Here is a 14,931-nt window from a genome sequence, read left to right as displayed (position 1 = left end):
ACATTGCAACATAATTCGTTGCACAAAACCGCAGACAATTGCCAGCAATTATTATGTTAGCAAATGGCTTGCGAGCACAACAAAAGGACTCTCAAGGGCAAACGCACGAACAACAACATTCAAGGAGCAAACCAAACCCTAACTTTTAAATTGTAGCCAGCAACAACAATTTGATGTGCCCCACGCGTCGTGTGGCGCGCTGGTCATCCGCTATGCGCTGGTTTGTTGTGGAGTCGCCACAAAATGGTCGTAAGCAAGCAGGGTGGCAACAACACATACTATATAGCATTGTGCGTATGTATTAGTACATATCACATCATCATTGGTCGCTATCACATCAGCAAACAACAATCGGCCAACTTATTATTATTATGTTCGGCTTAATTTATTTATTTTTGTTTGAATGTCATTAAAAAGTCCTTAATGGTCAAAGTTTTTGCGCGCCTACAATGCCATAACGAGAGAGCGAGAGAAAGTGAGAGCGATATATAGTGGGCGAAGATGTGAGAAGGTGGGTATTTGTGCATAAATATTAGGGTGGAACAAAAGTAGCGAATACAGAAATTGTAAGAATTTTTTTTTTTTAATCTGCATTAAGGTTTTCCTAAAATTTTCCTAAGCTATACTATTATTCTGAGATGCCGTTTTAGCTTTAAGGAATGTAAAAAAATTTTTCACTTGATTTTAGATCGGTCAGTTCATATAACAGCTGTATGTCATAGTGATCCGAAATGAACAAAATCTTTGAAGATTGCATAATTGTTTAAGATAATAATACATGCAAAATTTTCTGAATATATCTCGTCGAATGATAAATCTTTCCATACAAGCTCTTAATTCCGATAGTTCAATTTATATGGTAGCTATATGATATAGTGATCCAAAGCGGCGGTTCTGACATATGAGCAGCATCTTAGTAACAGAAGGACATATGCAAAATTTCCGGTAGATATCCCAATAAATGAGGAACTAGTTCGCAGGAAATTTTCTTCAAAAAATAACAAATTGTTTCAAGATAAGAAACTGAAAGCATTACAGCGGCTGAGAATTTTTGTCTCACCCACCTTATATGAAAACAATCTCGAAAAAATAGTCTCTCCCTAATACACACGCATGAAAAACTCTCTCACCGCTATAGTATTACTGAACTCATGAAACGTCACGCACAGAGCATTCCTCTATTCCGCCGATAACATTTTTGTCCGTCTACATGTTGTACGTACTCGTATGGGTTTACAGCCATTGTTTGAACTTTACAGCGAAATAATATGGTGCGGATGGCCCTGACAGTTAATGCAACAATAATAAAAAGTTAAATTACAAAATTATGTCCGGCAAAATGATGTCATTAAACATTTGCAAACATTTTTTCCGCTCGCCAATGACACGCTCAGGGAACTGCTCATCAAATGGTGTAATTTTTTATTACTTTCCCCATGGCTGGATAGATAACAGTTTATATGGACCCAGAGATGCGAGTGATGATAATACTTAGTTGCTAAAGGCAACGCCACAACTTTCATTGCTACAGAGCTTCATGAGTGTATGAGAACGTTTGTACTTAGTTACGGGACATTCCACTGTACTGAGTGGTGCTGGAGAGATGATTTAATGCCCACTATGAGTTTTTAACTCTAATTAATTCATATCGGCGAATAATTATATGGATGTCAATGCTTTTATAATTACAGCTCACACTACAGTGCGTGTGATTTGTTCGATCAAAGGAAAAACATTTAATATACATATTGGTCATATAATGGAAAAATTTTATGCTACCATTGGTATATGGAGAGTATACATAAACTAAATTTAGAACAATTTCTTTCATAATTTCAGGAGAACTTGTCCTCTTAACTTCATTTAAATATCAACTATACCATCTGATGAATTTTTACCCAGACCAGACCGGAACTGTATAGATTAAAACTACGCCTACGGAATAAGCGTTTTAGGTAGTATTTTTTATAACGAACGAAAGTAGAAAAGCAGACCGTGAGATCACAGGCAAATGCTTCATACGAATAGTCTACGAGTAAGAATCCATTCAGCCTGTTAATGACGATACATCGAAAAAGTTCAAGAAGCAACGTTTAGTGCTTGAAAATCGTCGTGATCAAAGAGGCAGCAGAGAATCTGAACATCACTTACGGATCGACTCAGCACAATTTGGTCAATATTTAGGGTATGAAACTTTTGCAAAAACGACATCAAGTAGAGGTCGCAAAAGAAACGCTTGACAAAGTAGCTACAGTCTTCAGTAACATTCACTAAACTACTGATGACGAGACCTAGATTTATGAGTGTGACGTCAAAAATGCCTACCGAATGGTCCTCTGAAACTAAGCCGAAACCGAAAAAAAACTTGCTGAAAGAACCGAAGGTTATCCCAGCTGAGACTTATAACAAGTGTATGGGATATTGGAATAAGCATTGTGATGCGTTTACAGGAGTAGACATGATGTATTCATCAACATCACTACTTATATAACATCACGATGAATCAATCGGTCCATATCATATCAAAAATGATGCCGGTGAGAACATAACCGTCAACGACTATTTAATGCCTGAAATTGAAGCTCGTGATCTCGGCAGCATTTGTTTTCACACCATTTTTTATACATCGCATCGATCAATGGATTTATTGAGAGAACACTTCGGTGAGCAGATTGTTTCTCGTTTTAGGCCGATCGAATGGCTACCAAAATCCTAGGATATCCCACCGTTAGACTTTTTTCCCGTGGAGATATGTAAAGTCTAAAGTCTATGCGAACAATCTCGCTTCGATTCAGGCCTTGAAGCAAAACATCACGCACGTTATGTGCCATTAACCTATCGAATTGCTTGAACGAGTCATCGAAAATTGAACGCAACGAATAGACCATCTGTAACGTAGCCGCGGCCAACATTAGAAAGGAATAATCTTCAAAATAAAGGCCAAACATGTTTTTTAAAAATGATAATAAACATTTCCCATAAAATTTTAAATATTAATTCTTTTTATTTAAAAAAAGTAAGGAACATCGAAATGTATCACCTTTTACATATCGTATGGAAATGGAAAAATTCTTGAACGGATTTCAACCATTTTCAGCACCAAGTCATAGAGTTTCGAAGAAAATGTGTTTACTTAATTGCGTATCATACACATTGTCGTCCCGAGTTCTGAATTCAATTTTTTGGTATATGGGGCCGAGGGTAAACACTGGTTTTATCCTTTTTTAGGGTTCAGAGACATTAAGGAGAAATGCATACTTATTAGGAGTAAGATATCTTCCAGGGTGATCAACATTTTTATTATAAGATAAGTGGAAGCTTGAAAGATTATGAGTCATTTTTGATCATTTTTAGATGAGATTCAGCGCGTTTATGGAAATTTAACTGATATATTCATTGCTGCGTTATTTAGCTCATGCATAACATTAAAAAATTCGATAGTATTTATTATTGTGTTAAATGAAAAAAACGTGGCACCAGCTACTTCAGATATAGCTAATGAATAAGATCCGATTTTGTCAAGAAAAATACATACACACCTTTCTTAAAGTCATAAGTTGAGCAACTCAAGTCGTTTTTACTACCACTTGTGTGTTTTGTAATAAATTTTTTTTAAGATCCACTAAACATATGCCGCATTAGCCACATTTGACATTTAGCGCTATCTACAAATTGACGCACATTAGCGCATATCTTGAACAGCTCTAACAATATATAATCGCTCCATACAGTCTTCAAGCCAAAGCTAAGGGCACTAGCCTTAAGCGCTATCATATATGCATAAATATCGTTATGAACCCCACATGTTACCATAGAGCAACAGATTTCCACTTTTCGAGCCCTTCTGTCAAGCCGCAGCTACACACCCATTTCCCCCTACCCAAGTACACTTTCTCGGAAATGTTTTTACTACACTCACCGGCAGCTTTTGCGCCGACAGAAAAACTCATTTCGTTTTTCCGCTGCCGCAAAACTTTTCGGCTTTTAATTAATTAAATTGCGTGGCACCGGCCAGGACAGTTCGTGGAACGTGTAAACGTTGTGCGTGCCATTGTAGGACTGTGCGGGGGGTGGCGGAACTTCTCTTGAATATTATGCACGGTTATGCCGCTGACCATTTCCATATTGTCGCATGTCACGTGCTCACCTTATTGTTACACATACACAGCTGTTGATGGCAACATAAGTATAATACTTACATACATAATGTTATTGTTGTTATAGCTGTTGTTGTTGCGTGCTTTCTTTTATTATCATGTGCGTTTATTACATGACCTCTCCTCCTCGCAACGCCAGCAAGGACTTTATGCCTGTCTGCATGTTTTTGTGCGGGACTGAAGAAGATCCACTTCTTTATCTTTGAGGGGCGCGCTCAAAGCGTTTGGCGACAGTTCCAGGCATTCTTTGAAATTTTCGCCCTTCTTTCTTTTGGTGGGCAGTTAGTTGGTCTTCTGCTTTTGGGACATATGCCTGATTTAACTGGAGGGGTGTAGCAAACAATTTAAATACATTGCTTTGCATTTTATGATGCAAATTTCGTGTGATAATTAACAGTTAGAGACAGCTGTGATATGAGAGTGCGCCAAGAGAAATATAATTAATAATTATTTTTTATTCCGAAAATATGTAAACGACTTCTTTTATGTTTGTCTTTAACTGCAATAATAAATATAATTATAAGCCTGATCTGAGCTATTTGAACTTTTCTTTGGTCTGACTTAATCATATTGTGTTATAATTTAGAGAAGAGTTTTCATGCGGATCTTTTGAATGTTCATAACATTCATTTGTGAATTGTCGGATATTAATCCCTGCCAAATTTCTTGAAAATATTTTCAGCTACATGCTATAATAGTCCGATCCAAAGATGATTGGTACTCTGAAAAATAGGTTCTTAGACATCTCTATCTCTTCAAGTATAAGGTCTTAATTGTAACGGAAAGCCCTTAACATTTTTTTCCTAAGAAAAGTACTAGTCTTATAGGAAATTTATTGCTTTCCAATAAAACCTTCGAAGCTCCAAATACCTGGGAGTAATTTTAGACAGCAAACGGATGAGGAGGAGAGAGTGAAAAAGGCCAGTTGTGCCCTATATACATATATTTCTGGTCTATCATTTAGTCTCATGCAATGGTGTTACACAGCGTAAGTCAAGCCAATTTTAATTTACGGTGCTCTGGTGAGGTGGACCACTTTGAACAAAAGCTCATACAGAAAACCAATGAAGCGGATGCAGCGACTCACTGTTCTTTGCATGACAGAAGCGATAATAACAACTCCAACAATTGCAGTATAAAGGTTACTCAACCTAACACCAGTCGCTCGACATTGCAATGGAAAGCTCTGCGATAAATTAGCTGCAAGATTGGCGATATTAGGGAATTCTTTACAAGGACCTTAGGGCATAGCTCAATAAGCAGGGAATTGAAGAGAAAAGTACATGCCACACTAAAAAAGTATAGGTGGCGCAGGAACATGCGACTCACCTGTGGAGCTTACAACACCTTACAGATTGCTCAAAAATGGCTACTAGAGAGGGAGCCGGAATTTATTGCTCGGAGCTAAATCTTAGGCGACCCTTCAAACTTCCAGAATACTGCAGTATCTTCCAGGCGGAAGTCTTTGTAGTTGACAAAGTGACCAAGATAGCTAACAACGGAGGAAACGATATAAAACGGATAAATATATACATCGATAGCCAGGCAGTAATTATGGCAATAATATTACATCGCATTACGTCAGAGAATGTTCTTAGAAGTAAGAGGCAGTAAATGCCCTCTGCCGAAAAGTGACTTCATATATATTGGTTCCAGTCTCCAGTCTCAGTTCCCAGAAACGAAAATACGATATACAAGCAAGTTACAGAAAGGGCTGACAAGCGGATCAGGGCAATATGTAATGCCTTAAGTACCTGCAAGATCGCCAACTTATTCACACGGTCTCGAAAGGACTGCCAGACGCCTCTTGACAGATCACAACCTACTGACATCACATGCGGGCCGGATGGACATAGATAACAACGATACATGCAGGGAGTGCAATGAATTTGGCATCCGAGAAACACCATCTACACCTGTCTCCAGCACTATCTAGGACTCGTTTTAAATATCATTGAGCTTCCGAGTTCAGGGGATTAGACGAAATATAAAACTTAGATATCAAGTCACTCGTACAGTTCGGAAAAAGCGCTAAATACTTCACCTTAAACTAAAATGAACTTCCACCTTTCATTACTAAGGCTCAGTTGGTCTATGTATGGCGTGAAACCTAGAGTAGTTATTGTAGTGTTCAAAAGCGGCAGTATAGATTATTTTATCATTTTCATCTTCATCCGACAAACGACCGAATAAAATGCACTAATATCTAAAACGAATATTTTTTCAGTATTTTATCACGAAATGTTTCACCGCAATCTCCACGATTTAAAGGTGGCCCCTCCACTTAATGCTCATAAACGTGAGTAAATTGAAACATAATGGAGGCAGCGTTGATTTGTTGAGCGATTACTCGCTGCCACGCTGTCATTAAATGAAGGACGCTGCTGAGAAGAGCCCCAATTGTGCGAATGCCATCGCATGCAACACGATTGCAAAGGGGCAAACATTTGGTGGCATGCCTGTGCAAATACTTACAACAAACAAATACAGGTAAATATGAATCTGGGCATAAAAAAAAAATACATATGCATGTGTGTGTGTGCACATTGCACTGAGTTGCATGGCGGTTTTGTGGACCATAAATGGACGTCATAAATGGCGTGTCTAAAATTAGACGAGTGGACTCGCAGCAAGCGCCGATTTGTAGCAACAAATCTGAGCGCACTATTGCCGCGGGTGTTCCAGACAACACATGATGCTCGCACAACAACAACAACAACAGCTATTGATGCCTGCCTTGGCGAGGCGAGTGTGCTGGGCTGGTTTTTCCCCACCTAAATTAGCGAAGTTAGATGATAATAACCTCAAGTTGCCGTGTGGCAGTTGCAAGCCTGGATTGGCTAGCCATTTGGTCACATATGTACAATGTGTGTATGTGGGTAGTGCAGCAGCTATGCTCATATTTTTAAAAATTTATGTGTGGCATGTAATTTAAACAAAAATAGGTTTATAGTGGCAGCCTCTTCTTCTGTACCTCAGCCAAACTGGCTTTCGCTTTCGTTTGCAAACTGGACTGCCGATCGTTAAAGCGAAAGAATGTTTAAGCATTTATTGTTGCCTCATGTTGCAATGTCCGTTGCACTTTCCGGTGGTGGTTGGTCGTTCATGTTCGTTATCTGCGAGGCAATATCAACGCATTTGGCCATTTGGGCGTCGGTTTATTAACACTGCATGTCAATTCCGATGTTAATTTACATAAATGCCGTTTTATGTGCGGCACGCACACCATATAGATGCACATACTTATATGTGTGTGGTTTTGAATTTGTATTGGTGTTGATTAGTCAACTGAAATGGAGCAGAGCTAAAAGTTAGTGCATCGAACATCAGTGCGTTGAACCCTTCTTTTCACTTTTCTTTTTGCTCTCTTCCACCGCTTTTGCATATACAAATAGATTTACTTTTGCTCATCACGAACTTATTGCCGGGTATGTGTGGGTATTTTATGATGTGTCCAAAATTTATCTTTGCCCACCTCAATTGGTCGTAAAATCACGTTATTTCGCCAACTATTCGCGTTCATATATGCAATTTTATGTCGCTATGCATGTGCTCATTGTGAATTTTATCTGTTTATTATTGGTTTATTATGATTTGTGAGCATTTAACTTTTATTGACTTAAACTTAATATCCGAGCTCATGTCCAAGCTCAAGCTCAAGCTAATATGTCCATAAATGCATGTGACCATTAATGACTCTAAATTTTACACTTATGAACAAAACTGAAATAGTTGGCAATAAGAATTCTGAAAAAGAATCACCATTTTAGACAATATAACCTTTTAGATTTAAAGACAGTCAATTATTTCAAAATACAATCAATAAAGCAAAAACAAGAAAAAAGTTAACTTCGGTACAATCGAACAAGCTGGAATACCCTTCCCAAATGACGAAGTTTCCATAAATATCTTGATTTTGATACTTCAGTTTGTATGGCAGCTATATGATATAATAGTATCCTTCTGGGTGTGACAAGCATTATGGCAAACTTAATATACCCTGTGTAGGGTATAATAAACTTCTTACTTTTCAAATTGATGGACTTAGTTTTCTTTATCTCCCGTTGGGTAAGAAAAATTTCCTTACGCTATACTTTTCATTAGAAGGATCAAATTTCCTACTAAAAATCTCAGAAAGTTTTATAATTGCTTGACTCTGTATTGTATTGTATGAGCACACGTCAAAGATAGATTAGATCGGGAATATTTTCGCCCGATTATTTGTTACAACTTTCGACGTAGACTTACTCATCAAGAAAGCATAGATGAACTTAATTTATTTTTCAAAAGTATGGTGATTTCAATTGAGGTGGCACTCACCCCAAGATGAATTTCGTGAAGGCCGTCCAAAATCAGTTATTGTTTCGGAAACTATTAATGCCATCTGCAAACTGATATTGCATGAATGTCATGTGATCTATCGTGAGATTGAGACAATTTTTGTCGTTAGTGGGACCAGCATACGTTCAACATTTCATGAACATTTTATTGTAAATAACAGTCTTTTTACATCCAACGTAACCACACAATTGTTTATTGCTCAAGATAATGCTCGTGTCGATTGGTCGGGAGATACGTTAAAAAAATACTTCGAAACAAGTCTATGACAACATTTCAGCTGATAAATCGTGGATTTATGCGTTTGAACCCAAAAGTAAATAGAAGTCGATGGGCGGACGTTTGAAGATGAGCTGAATCTAACAAAAGTTGTACGCGTACAAAGCATATCCAAGCAAATGATTGCCTGTTTTTTGGTAAAACTAGACATGCCACAACCATATAACTAGAAAAACGCAGAATAACAAATTCTGACTAGTTCTCATACACAAATATTTGTTAGGTAGTTGTCTTTCAAAAAATCAAGAAAACACTTTCACCACGACAATTCAAGCTCTCACACATCGACTGAAACAACTGCATTCTTAATTCTACAAAACATCGAAAGAAACTAAGAGGTTAACATTTTTTCGTCCTAGGAGTAGCCGTTTGAAATGTTCAGAATGAATGTTTTGAAGGTACCTCAATCAGAGTGGCATAAGTGATTCGACAATTGATTCAAACGCATGCAACAGTGTACAGATCTGGAAAACAGTTAGAGAAACAATAGAGCGATCTTCGATGATAAATATAAAATGCAACCTTTCTACAACAATCTATCACACGGAAATTTGGTTTATCGATTACGTTCCACTAGTTCTGATGGTTAATCATTAATTAAACAGTAGTAACTGGTGTTTTTAACCATCATTTAAGCACTGATCGGATGGTTCAGGAACTAAACATTACAGAAAAAACTATTTGGATCTATTTAAATAAGGCTGAATGTAGGGTTTCCCGCAGTTTTAACGCAAAAACAAGTCATAAGCCGATTGTGCATCTCACTCTGGTCAAGCAAGCAAGCAGTAATCATGGTTCAAGAAGATTTTGTTTAGTGTTTTGTAGAACTAGTAGCGAAACATCTAATATGCTCTGCTCCCTTACGTCCAGTACGCTCAATATATTCTCAATCACAATCACTGGAAAAGAACAATTAATCTAAATACTCACTTTTCAATTTTCAACACTTTCCGTTGATAGTAAATAAATTTGAGAAAAGTATTATCGATATTCAAAAACATTTCTTAGTGGTATTTTTACACTAGTTGTTCCTTATCCAGAACTACTTTTCTCAATAATTTAACAATGATGCGAAAGGATGGCATGCACTGCTCTATCGAACCACCATTGGACCACAATACCCTGAAATTATAAAAAATGATGCCGTTCGTAAGCAAATTCATTATACGCTTCTCTATGTTCAAACGCATATGGCTTGAGGTTGAATTTTACAATACCTATTCCATAAATAGTAATATTTAATTTGGTTAGAAAGTCGTAGTACCAGATATTGTCTAACTACTTCTCGTAGAAGACTTTACAGAAATAGCTATTCCGTGATGAATGTAATAACTTAATTCTAATAACATTTGACGGAATTTTTTAACAATGCGCCTAAATGTACGCCACATTTCAGCAATTATTTTGCTATCAAGTAAATCGAATAAAATGATGTATTTTTGAGGCATTTTTGATGTTGAAGAGTGCTTTCAATTTAACTATATAAAGATCTTCACTGAGAAAGTAACCATTTTTAAACAAATAAAGAATTCTTTGAAACAATATTCTTAAAATAAATAAATATATCTTTGCTTCTACATAATGTAACATGAGTTTCCACTTAATATGTAATCACTAAGTACTTGATAGTGATATGTTGTTATAATATCTGATTTTGTCCGAACTAGCGCTGCCTTACAAAGTGTTTAATGCTTTCTTAGCCACTAATGGAATGGCTATCAATTACTCGTTCTTTTATTTGAATGATTCACATCAACATCGAAGTAGTATTCTTCCAATTAGCATAATTTATCAAATTTCGTAGGAAATTTTTCTTTTCTGAGTTTGACGCTCCACCTCCTCTGACTAAAATCTTGCTTAATTTCAAATTACTTTGCCACAAATGCCTGCTTGCTGCACAAAACCCATAATAATTGCAATTTTTTACATGCTTTTGTTTTTGTTTTTGTTTCGAAGAAGAGGACCAACAAAGCAAATATTTATAATGAGTACTTAATGCACTGCGATGTAAACAACAGCGCCATACCCACTAAGTGCCAACAGCGAATGCAACAGTGAGCATTCATCAGCGACAGCCGCGGCAACAACAGCAACAAAAACAAGCGCAGCAACAGATAATGAGCAACAGTGCGCGCTGTGGCATACAAATAACTCAAGGAGGCAGCAGCACCGCGCACTTCCGCCGCCCAGCGTCCGGCGTGAGGCATTCTTGCGCTTCAAAGTGGCAGCAGCAAGGACGGCTCACACACACACATACATATACACTTATATAAAAGCAATGCAAATGGCCAATTTTCGGTGGACTCACACTGGCAAACACAAATTTCTGCTGAAACGCTTGAAAGTGGAGGACAAAATTTCCAAACGAACTTCGAGCGAATTTATTATTGTAAATAAAATATTTTCTTGGGTAAATATGAAAAGAGAAGAAAACAACAGCAACAATAAGTAGCCGAAACTTAAGTACATTTTTGCATTAAAATAACAAATTTTTGCCGAGAGCACTTTTCTTCAAATAATTTTTTTCGCTTTCTTCTTATCTTCATTGTACTTTTTCCACTGCGCTGCTTGATAATAACCAGCTATGTACCCTATAAATGTATATATGTACGCACAACAGTAGCAACAACATCTAGTAGCAGCAGCGGCAAGTAGAAGCAGGCCAAATGCGACAAGCAGCAGATAAGGTAAACAAGAATTGTGCTCGAAACACCCTCGAGAACTTTCACCGAAACACTTTAAACGCATTTTTATGAAGCCAATAGAAAGTTCAGTGAAATCATAAGAATAACAACAAATATAATTGCAAAAACAACAGATGAAATTTCCTACAAAAATTTTTATTGTACAAAAACAAATATGCGCGCAGAACGAGAATGAAATTATTCCAGCGCACTCGCAGACCAATTAACATATAAATGAAGAGACGACGCACAACAACAAGAGCAAACAGCGCACCGAACGGCAAATCAATAAAAATTCAGACAAGAACAAGTAATAAGAGACAAAAGCGCCAAAATTGGTCAAGAACAATGACGGAATTACAAATTACCCACACCGCTGGCGAACGCATACCGTACACTGTCCGGCGGCGCCGACGGCGGTGGCTTAGTCATGCAGCCGAGATAAAGTCACAATGATTGACGAACAGATCAGCAAGCAGGTAATTTGTACGAAATTACAATTGCCGAACTGTGTATGCTGAACGTTTGCGACGGAGCGACGCACGTAGGTCTACAGTCCACATGATGGTCGGTTATTGAGCTACAAGCGGTGGCGGTGTAATTCTTGTAATTATTAATCATATATATGTTGTTTATGTAATTGATATGTGCTTTAAGGGTATTTACAGTTTCTTTTAATTTTTGGAAATTTGTTTTTTTCAAAACATTTTTCTAAATTGTCTTCCGTGTGGTGATATCAATCTAATAAGAGATCGTCTAAAAATTTAATGAAATTTAAAAACAGCAATAAACGGTACCTTCGGCTGCATCGCAGCTAACATACCATTTGTAAAGCATTTTTTAAGTCTTGCCCTTCATATTAAAAAATATAATATTTATTATGATATTGATCGATCAGTTATTGCCATTCAATCTGCACAATTTGGTTGGAGATTTTATCGTTGCCTTGGATAATAATGTTGGCCAAATATCGAGAAGATATCAAATAAAAGAGTTCCGATGCAAAGATCTGAGTTTCATCTGAAGAATTTCCTTGGAGATAATAGCGATGCCTTGGATAAAAACCCATGAAAAATTTGGTGAAGACACATCGTCAAATGAAAACGTTTTCCATACAAGAGCTTCATTCCGAACATTCAGTTTGCAGGGCAGCTATATGCTATGGCGATCCGATATCGGTGATTCGAACAAGTGTACATCTTTTTGGGAAGAAAAGAACGTATACACAATTTCAGACTCATTTCTCAAAAACTCCGGGACTAGTTCACATATATACAGACATGCGAATATGGTTAAATCGACTCAGCTCATCATGCTGATTATTTATTACGATCCATTTCGAGAAAAAAAAATGAAAAAAACATAGAAATTTAAAATTTAATGGGGAATATTTTGATCATTCGAAAGAACATTCTTTGGCATTTACTTCTTGAAGATTATCTCTTCCAAATGCGTTCCGCGGTTTCATCTCAGATGGTCCATCTATTGAGTCTAATTTTCGATGACTCGTTAGAATATGTTTCGCTCCAAAACCTGAATCGAAACAGGGTTGCCCACATAGACTTTTGATACACGATATTCGTTGCTAGGGAAAGGCGAACGGCTTCAGTTCTTACAAAAGCTATGAGCTCGTATACTTAGTTCGCTTTCAATTTAAAATCTCGACGTAAAATGCGCCAAGTTCCGTACGTTGGTCCGAGTTCCTGCGAACTGCGCCGAATCGACTCTCCACTGTCTTCGTGTACATTCTCAGCTTTCGTAACAAAGTTGAACGAATTGTAAATGTTGTTCAGGCGAAAGATGGAAGGAAGAAATGCCAAAACTAACTTGACATATTGACATGACTCATGCGTAATCTGTCAAAAAATGGTCGAGAACATCATATATGAAATATCTTAGGGATCTCTATTCGAAAAATTCGGGAGTTCTTGATGTTATTACTGATATAATATACTATATATCTTTTACGGTACTATAGTAGAAAAAATTTCTTAGCAGCTATTAGGGTTTCACTGGCCGTGAACTCGGAAGTAGGTTTGGAATTATCATCCTTTATATCATGTCATAAGTTACTTTATGATAAAACCAATGGCAGGAAAATCAAATGAGAAATCGCGTTTCTCTTGTGGTTGGTCAATGGGCATGGAGCAAGGAGGATTCCAGCTGTAGAGGCTCTTCAATAGCACGTGGTAGATTCGTTGCTACACTTTCCTTTGCGTCTTTACGAAAATAAGTCTAAAAACCTCCGATTTCATGCTTTAAAATAGCATGTGATGTAGAAAAAAAGACGCCTAAAAATTAGTTTGATGAGTTCAAAGCATATTATCAGTATATGAGTGCCTAAAGTCCAATTTTATGCTTTTTTTAGACATAAGACGTAACCTAACCTAAAAGTGTTGCAACTATTGCCTCTTTGAACTTCAATATTTACGTTTTCTGTTTAACTGTTGAAATTCTATAACAGAGAATATTGCTAAATGTCTATCTCAGTACATTTTCCACAGCAATCGAAAGTGTTCCACTATCCCAATAAGAGTTATTCCACACGAACAGCAGCAAATCGGCTATAAATATGCAAATATATATTTCTTTATTAACATCGAACAAACTAAACGTATAGGCATATATTTACATATTTATTTAACACATACGAGCGGTGGGTCTAAAATATATGCGCATAAATATGCCGTAAAAGCGATTTAAAAATCAACAAAACCAAGCACAACGAACAAAAAGCGTAACGAAGGAAGATAGAAATTAAGAAATCATGTAGCCAATTAAGAATTTGCATAAACACATCAACGTACAACAACAACTAACTAACTAATAACAATAAATATTGAACGATATCAAGTTAACGTTGATTGATGACAGCAACAAAAAACCGCTTGACAAATATATATCATGAGACAAAAAAACATTTAATGGGTATTTTAAGACAGAAGCGGGTATGGTGAAGAGGAGTAACAAATAATGATGTATGTAAGTTCAGATTGTTGTTGTGTTTAAAAATGTGATGACAAAATTGCTCATTAATTGCAAATGAAATTGATTATAAGGGGGCATATTAAGAGGTAGAATATTGAGGGAAAATTTATATATTTTTATGTACGTAAATTTATGTTGTGGACGAAGAACATGCTGTGTTTGAATATTTTTAATTAAAGAGTTCAAAATTTAGATGGCCTACCGTGAAAAGAACATAACTGCTGACCAATCTGAACCCATATAGTAGTTCAAACAAAATTGTGACCACAGGTGGCACTGTGGTAATAAAACTATGAATAACCTGAATGGGATATATTAACTTTGTCACGAAGTTTAAAAAAAGGCAATTGTTGTTCTGGATATCTTAACCAATTTTGACTGTTTGCCCAGATTACGAATCTATTCTTGAAAGTATTGAATGTGTAGTTGTTTATATGATAAATGCAAATTTTATATTTTGATTTATTATCAGCTTATTTTTATAT

Source organism: Bactrocera dorsalis, chromosome 2 (genome assembly GCF_023373825.1).
Source record: "Bactrocera dorsalis isolate Fly_Bdor chromosome 2, ASM2337382v1, whole genome shotgun sequence".
NCBI lineage: Eukaryota > Metazoa > Arthropoda > Insecta > Diptera > Tephritidae > Bactrocera > Bactrocera dorsalis.
This window is presented reverse-complemented; position numbering follows the sequence as displayed.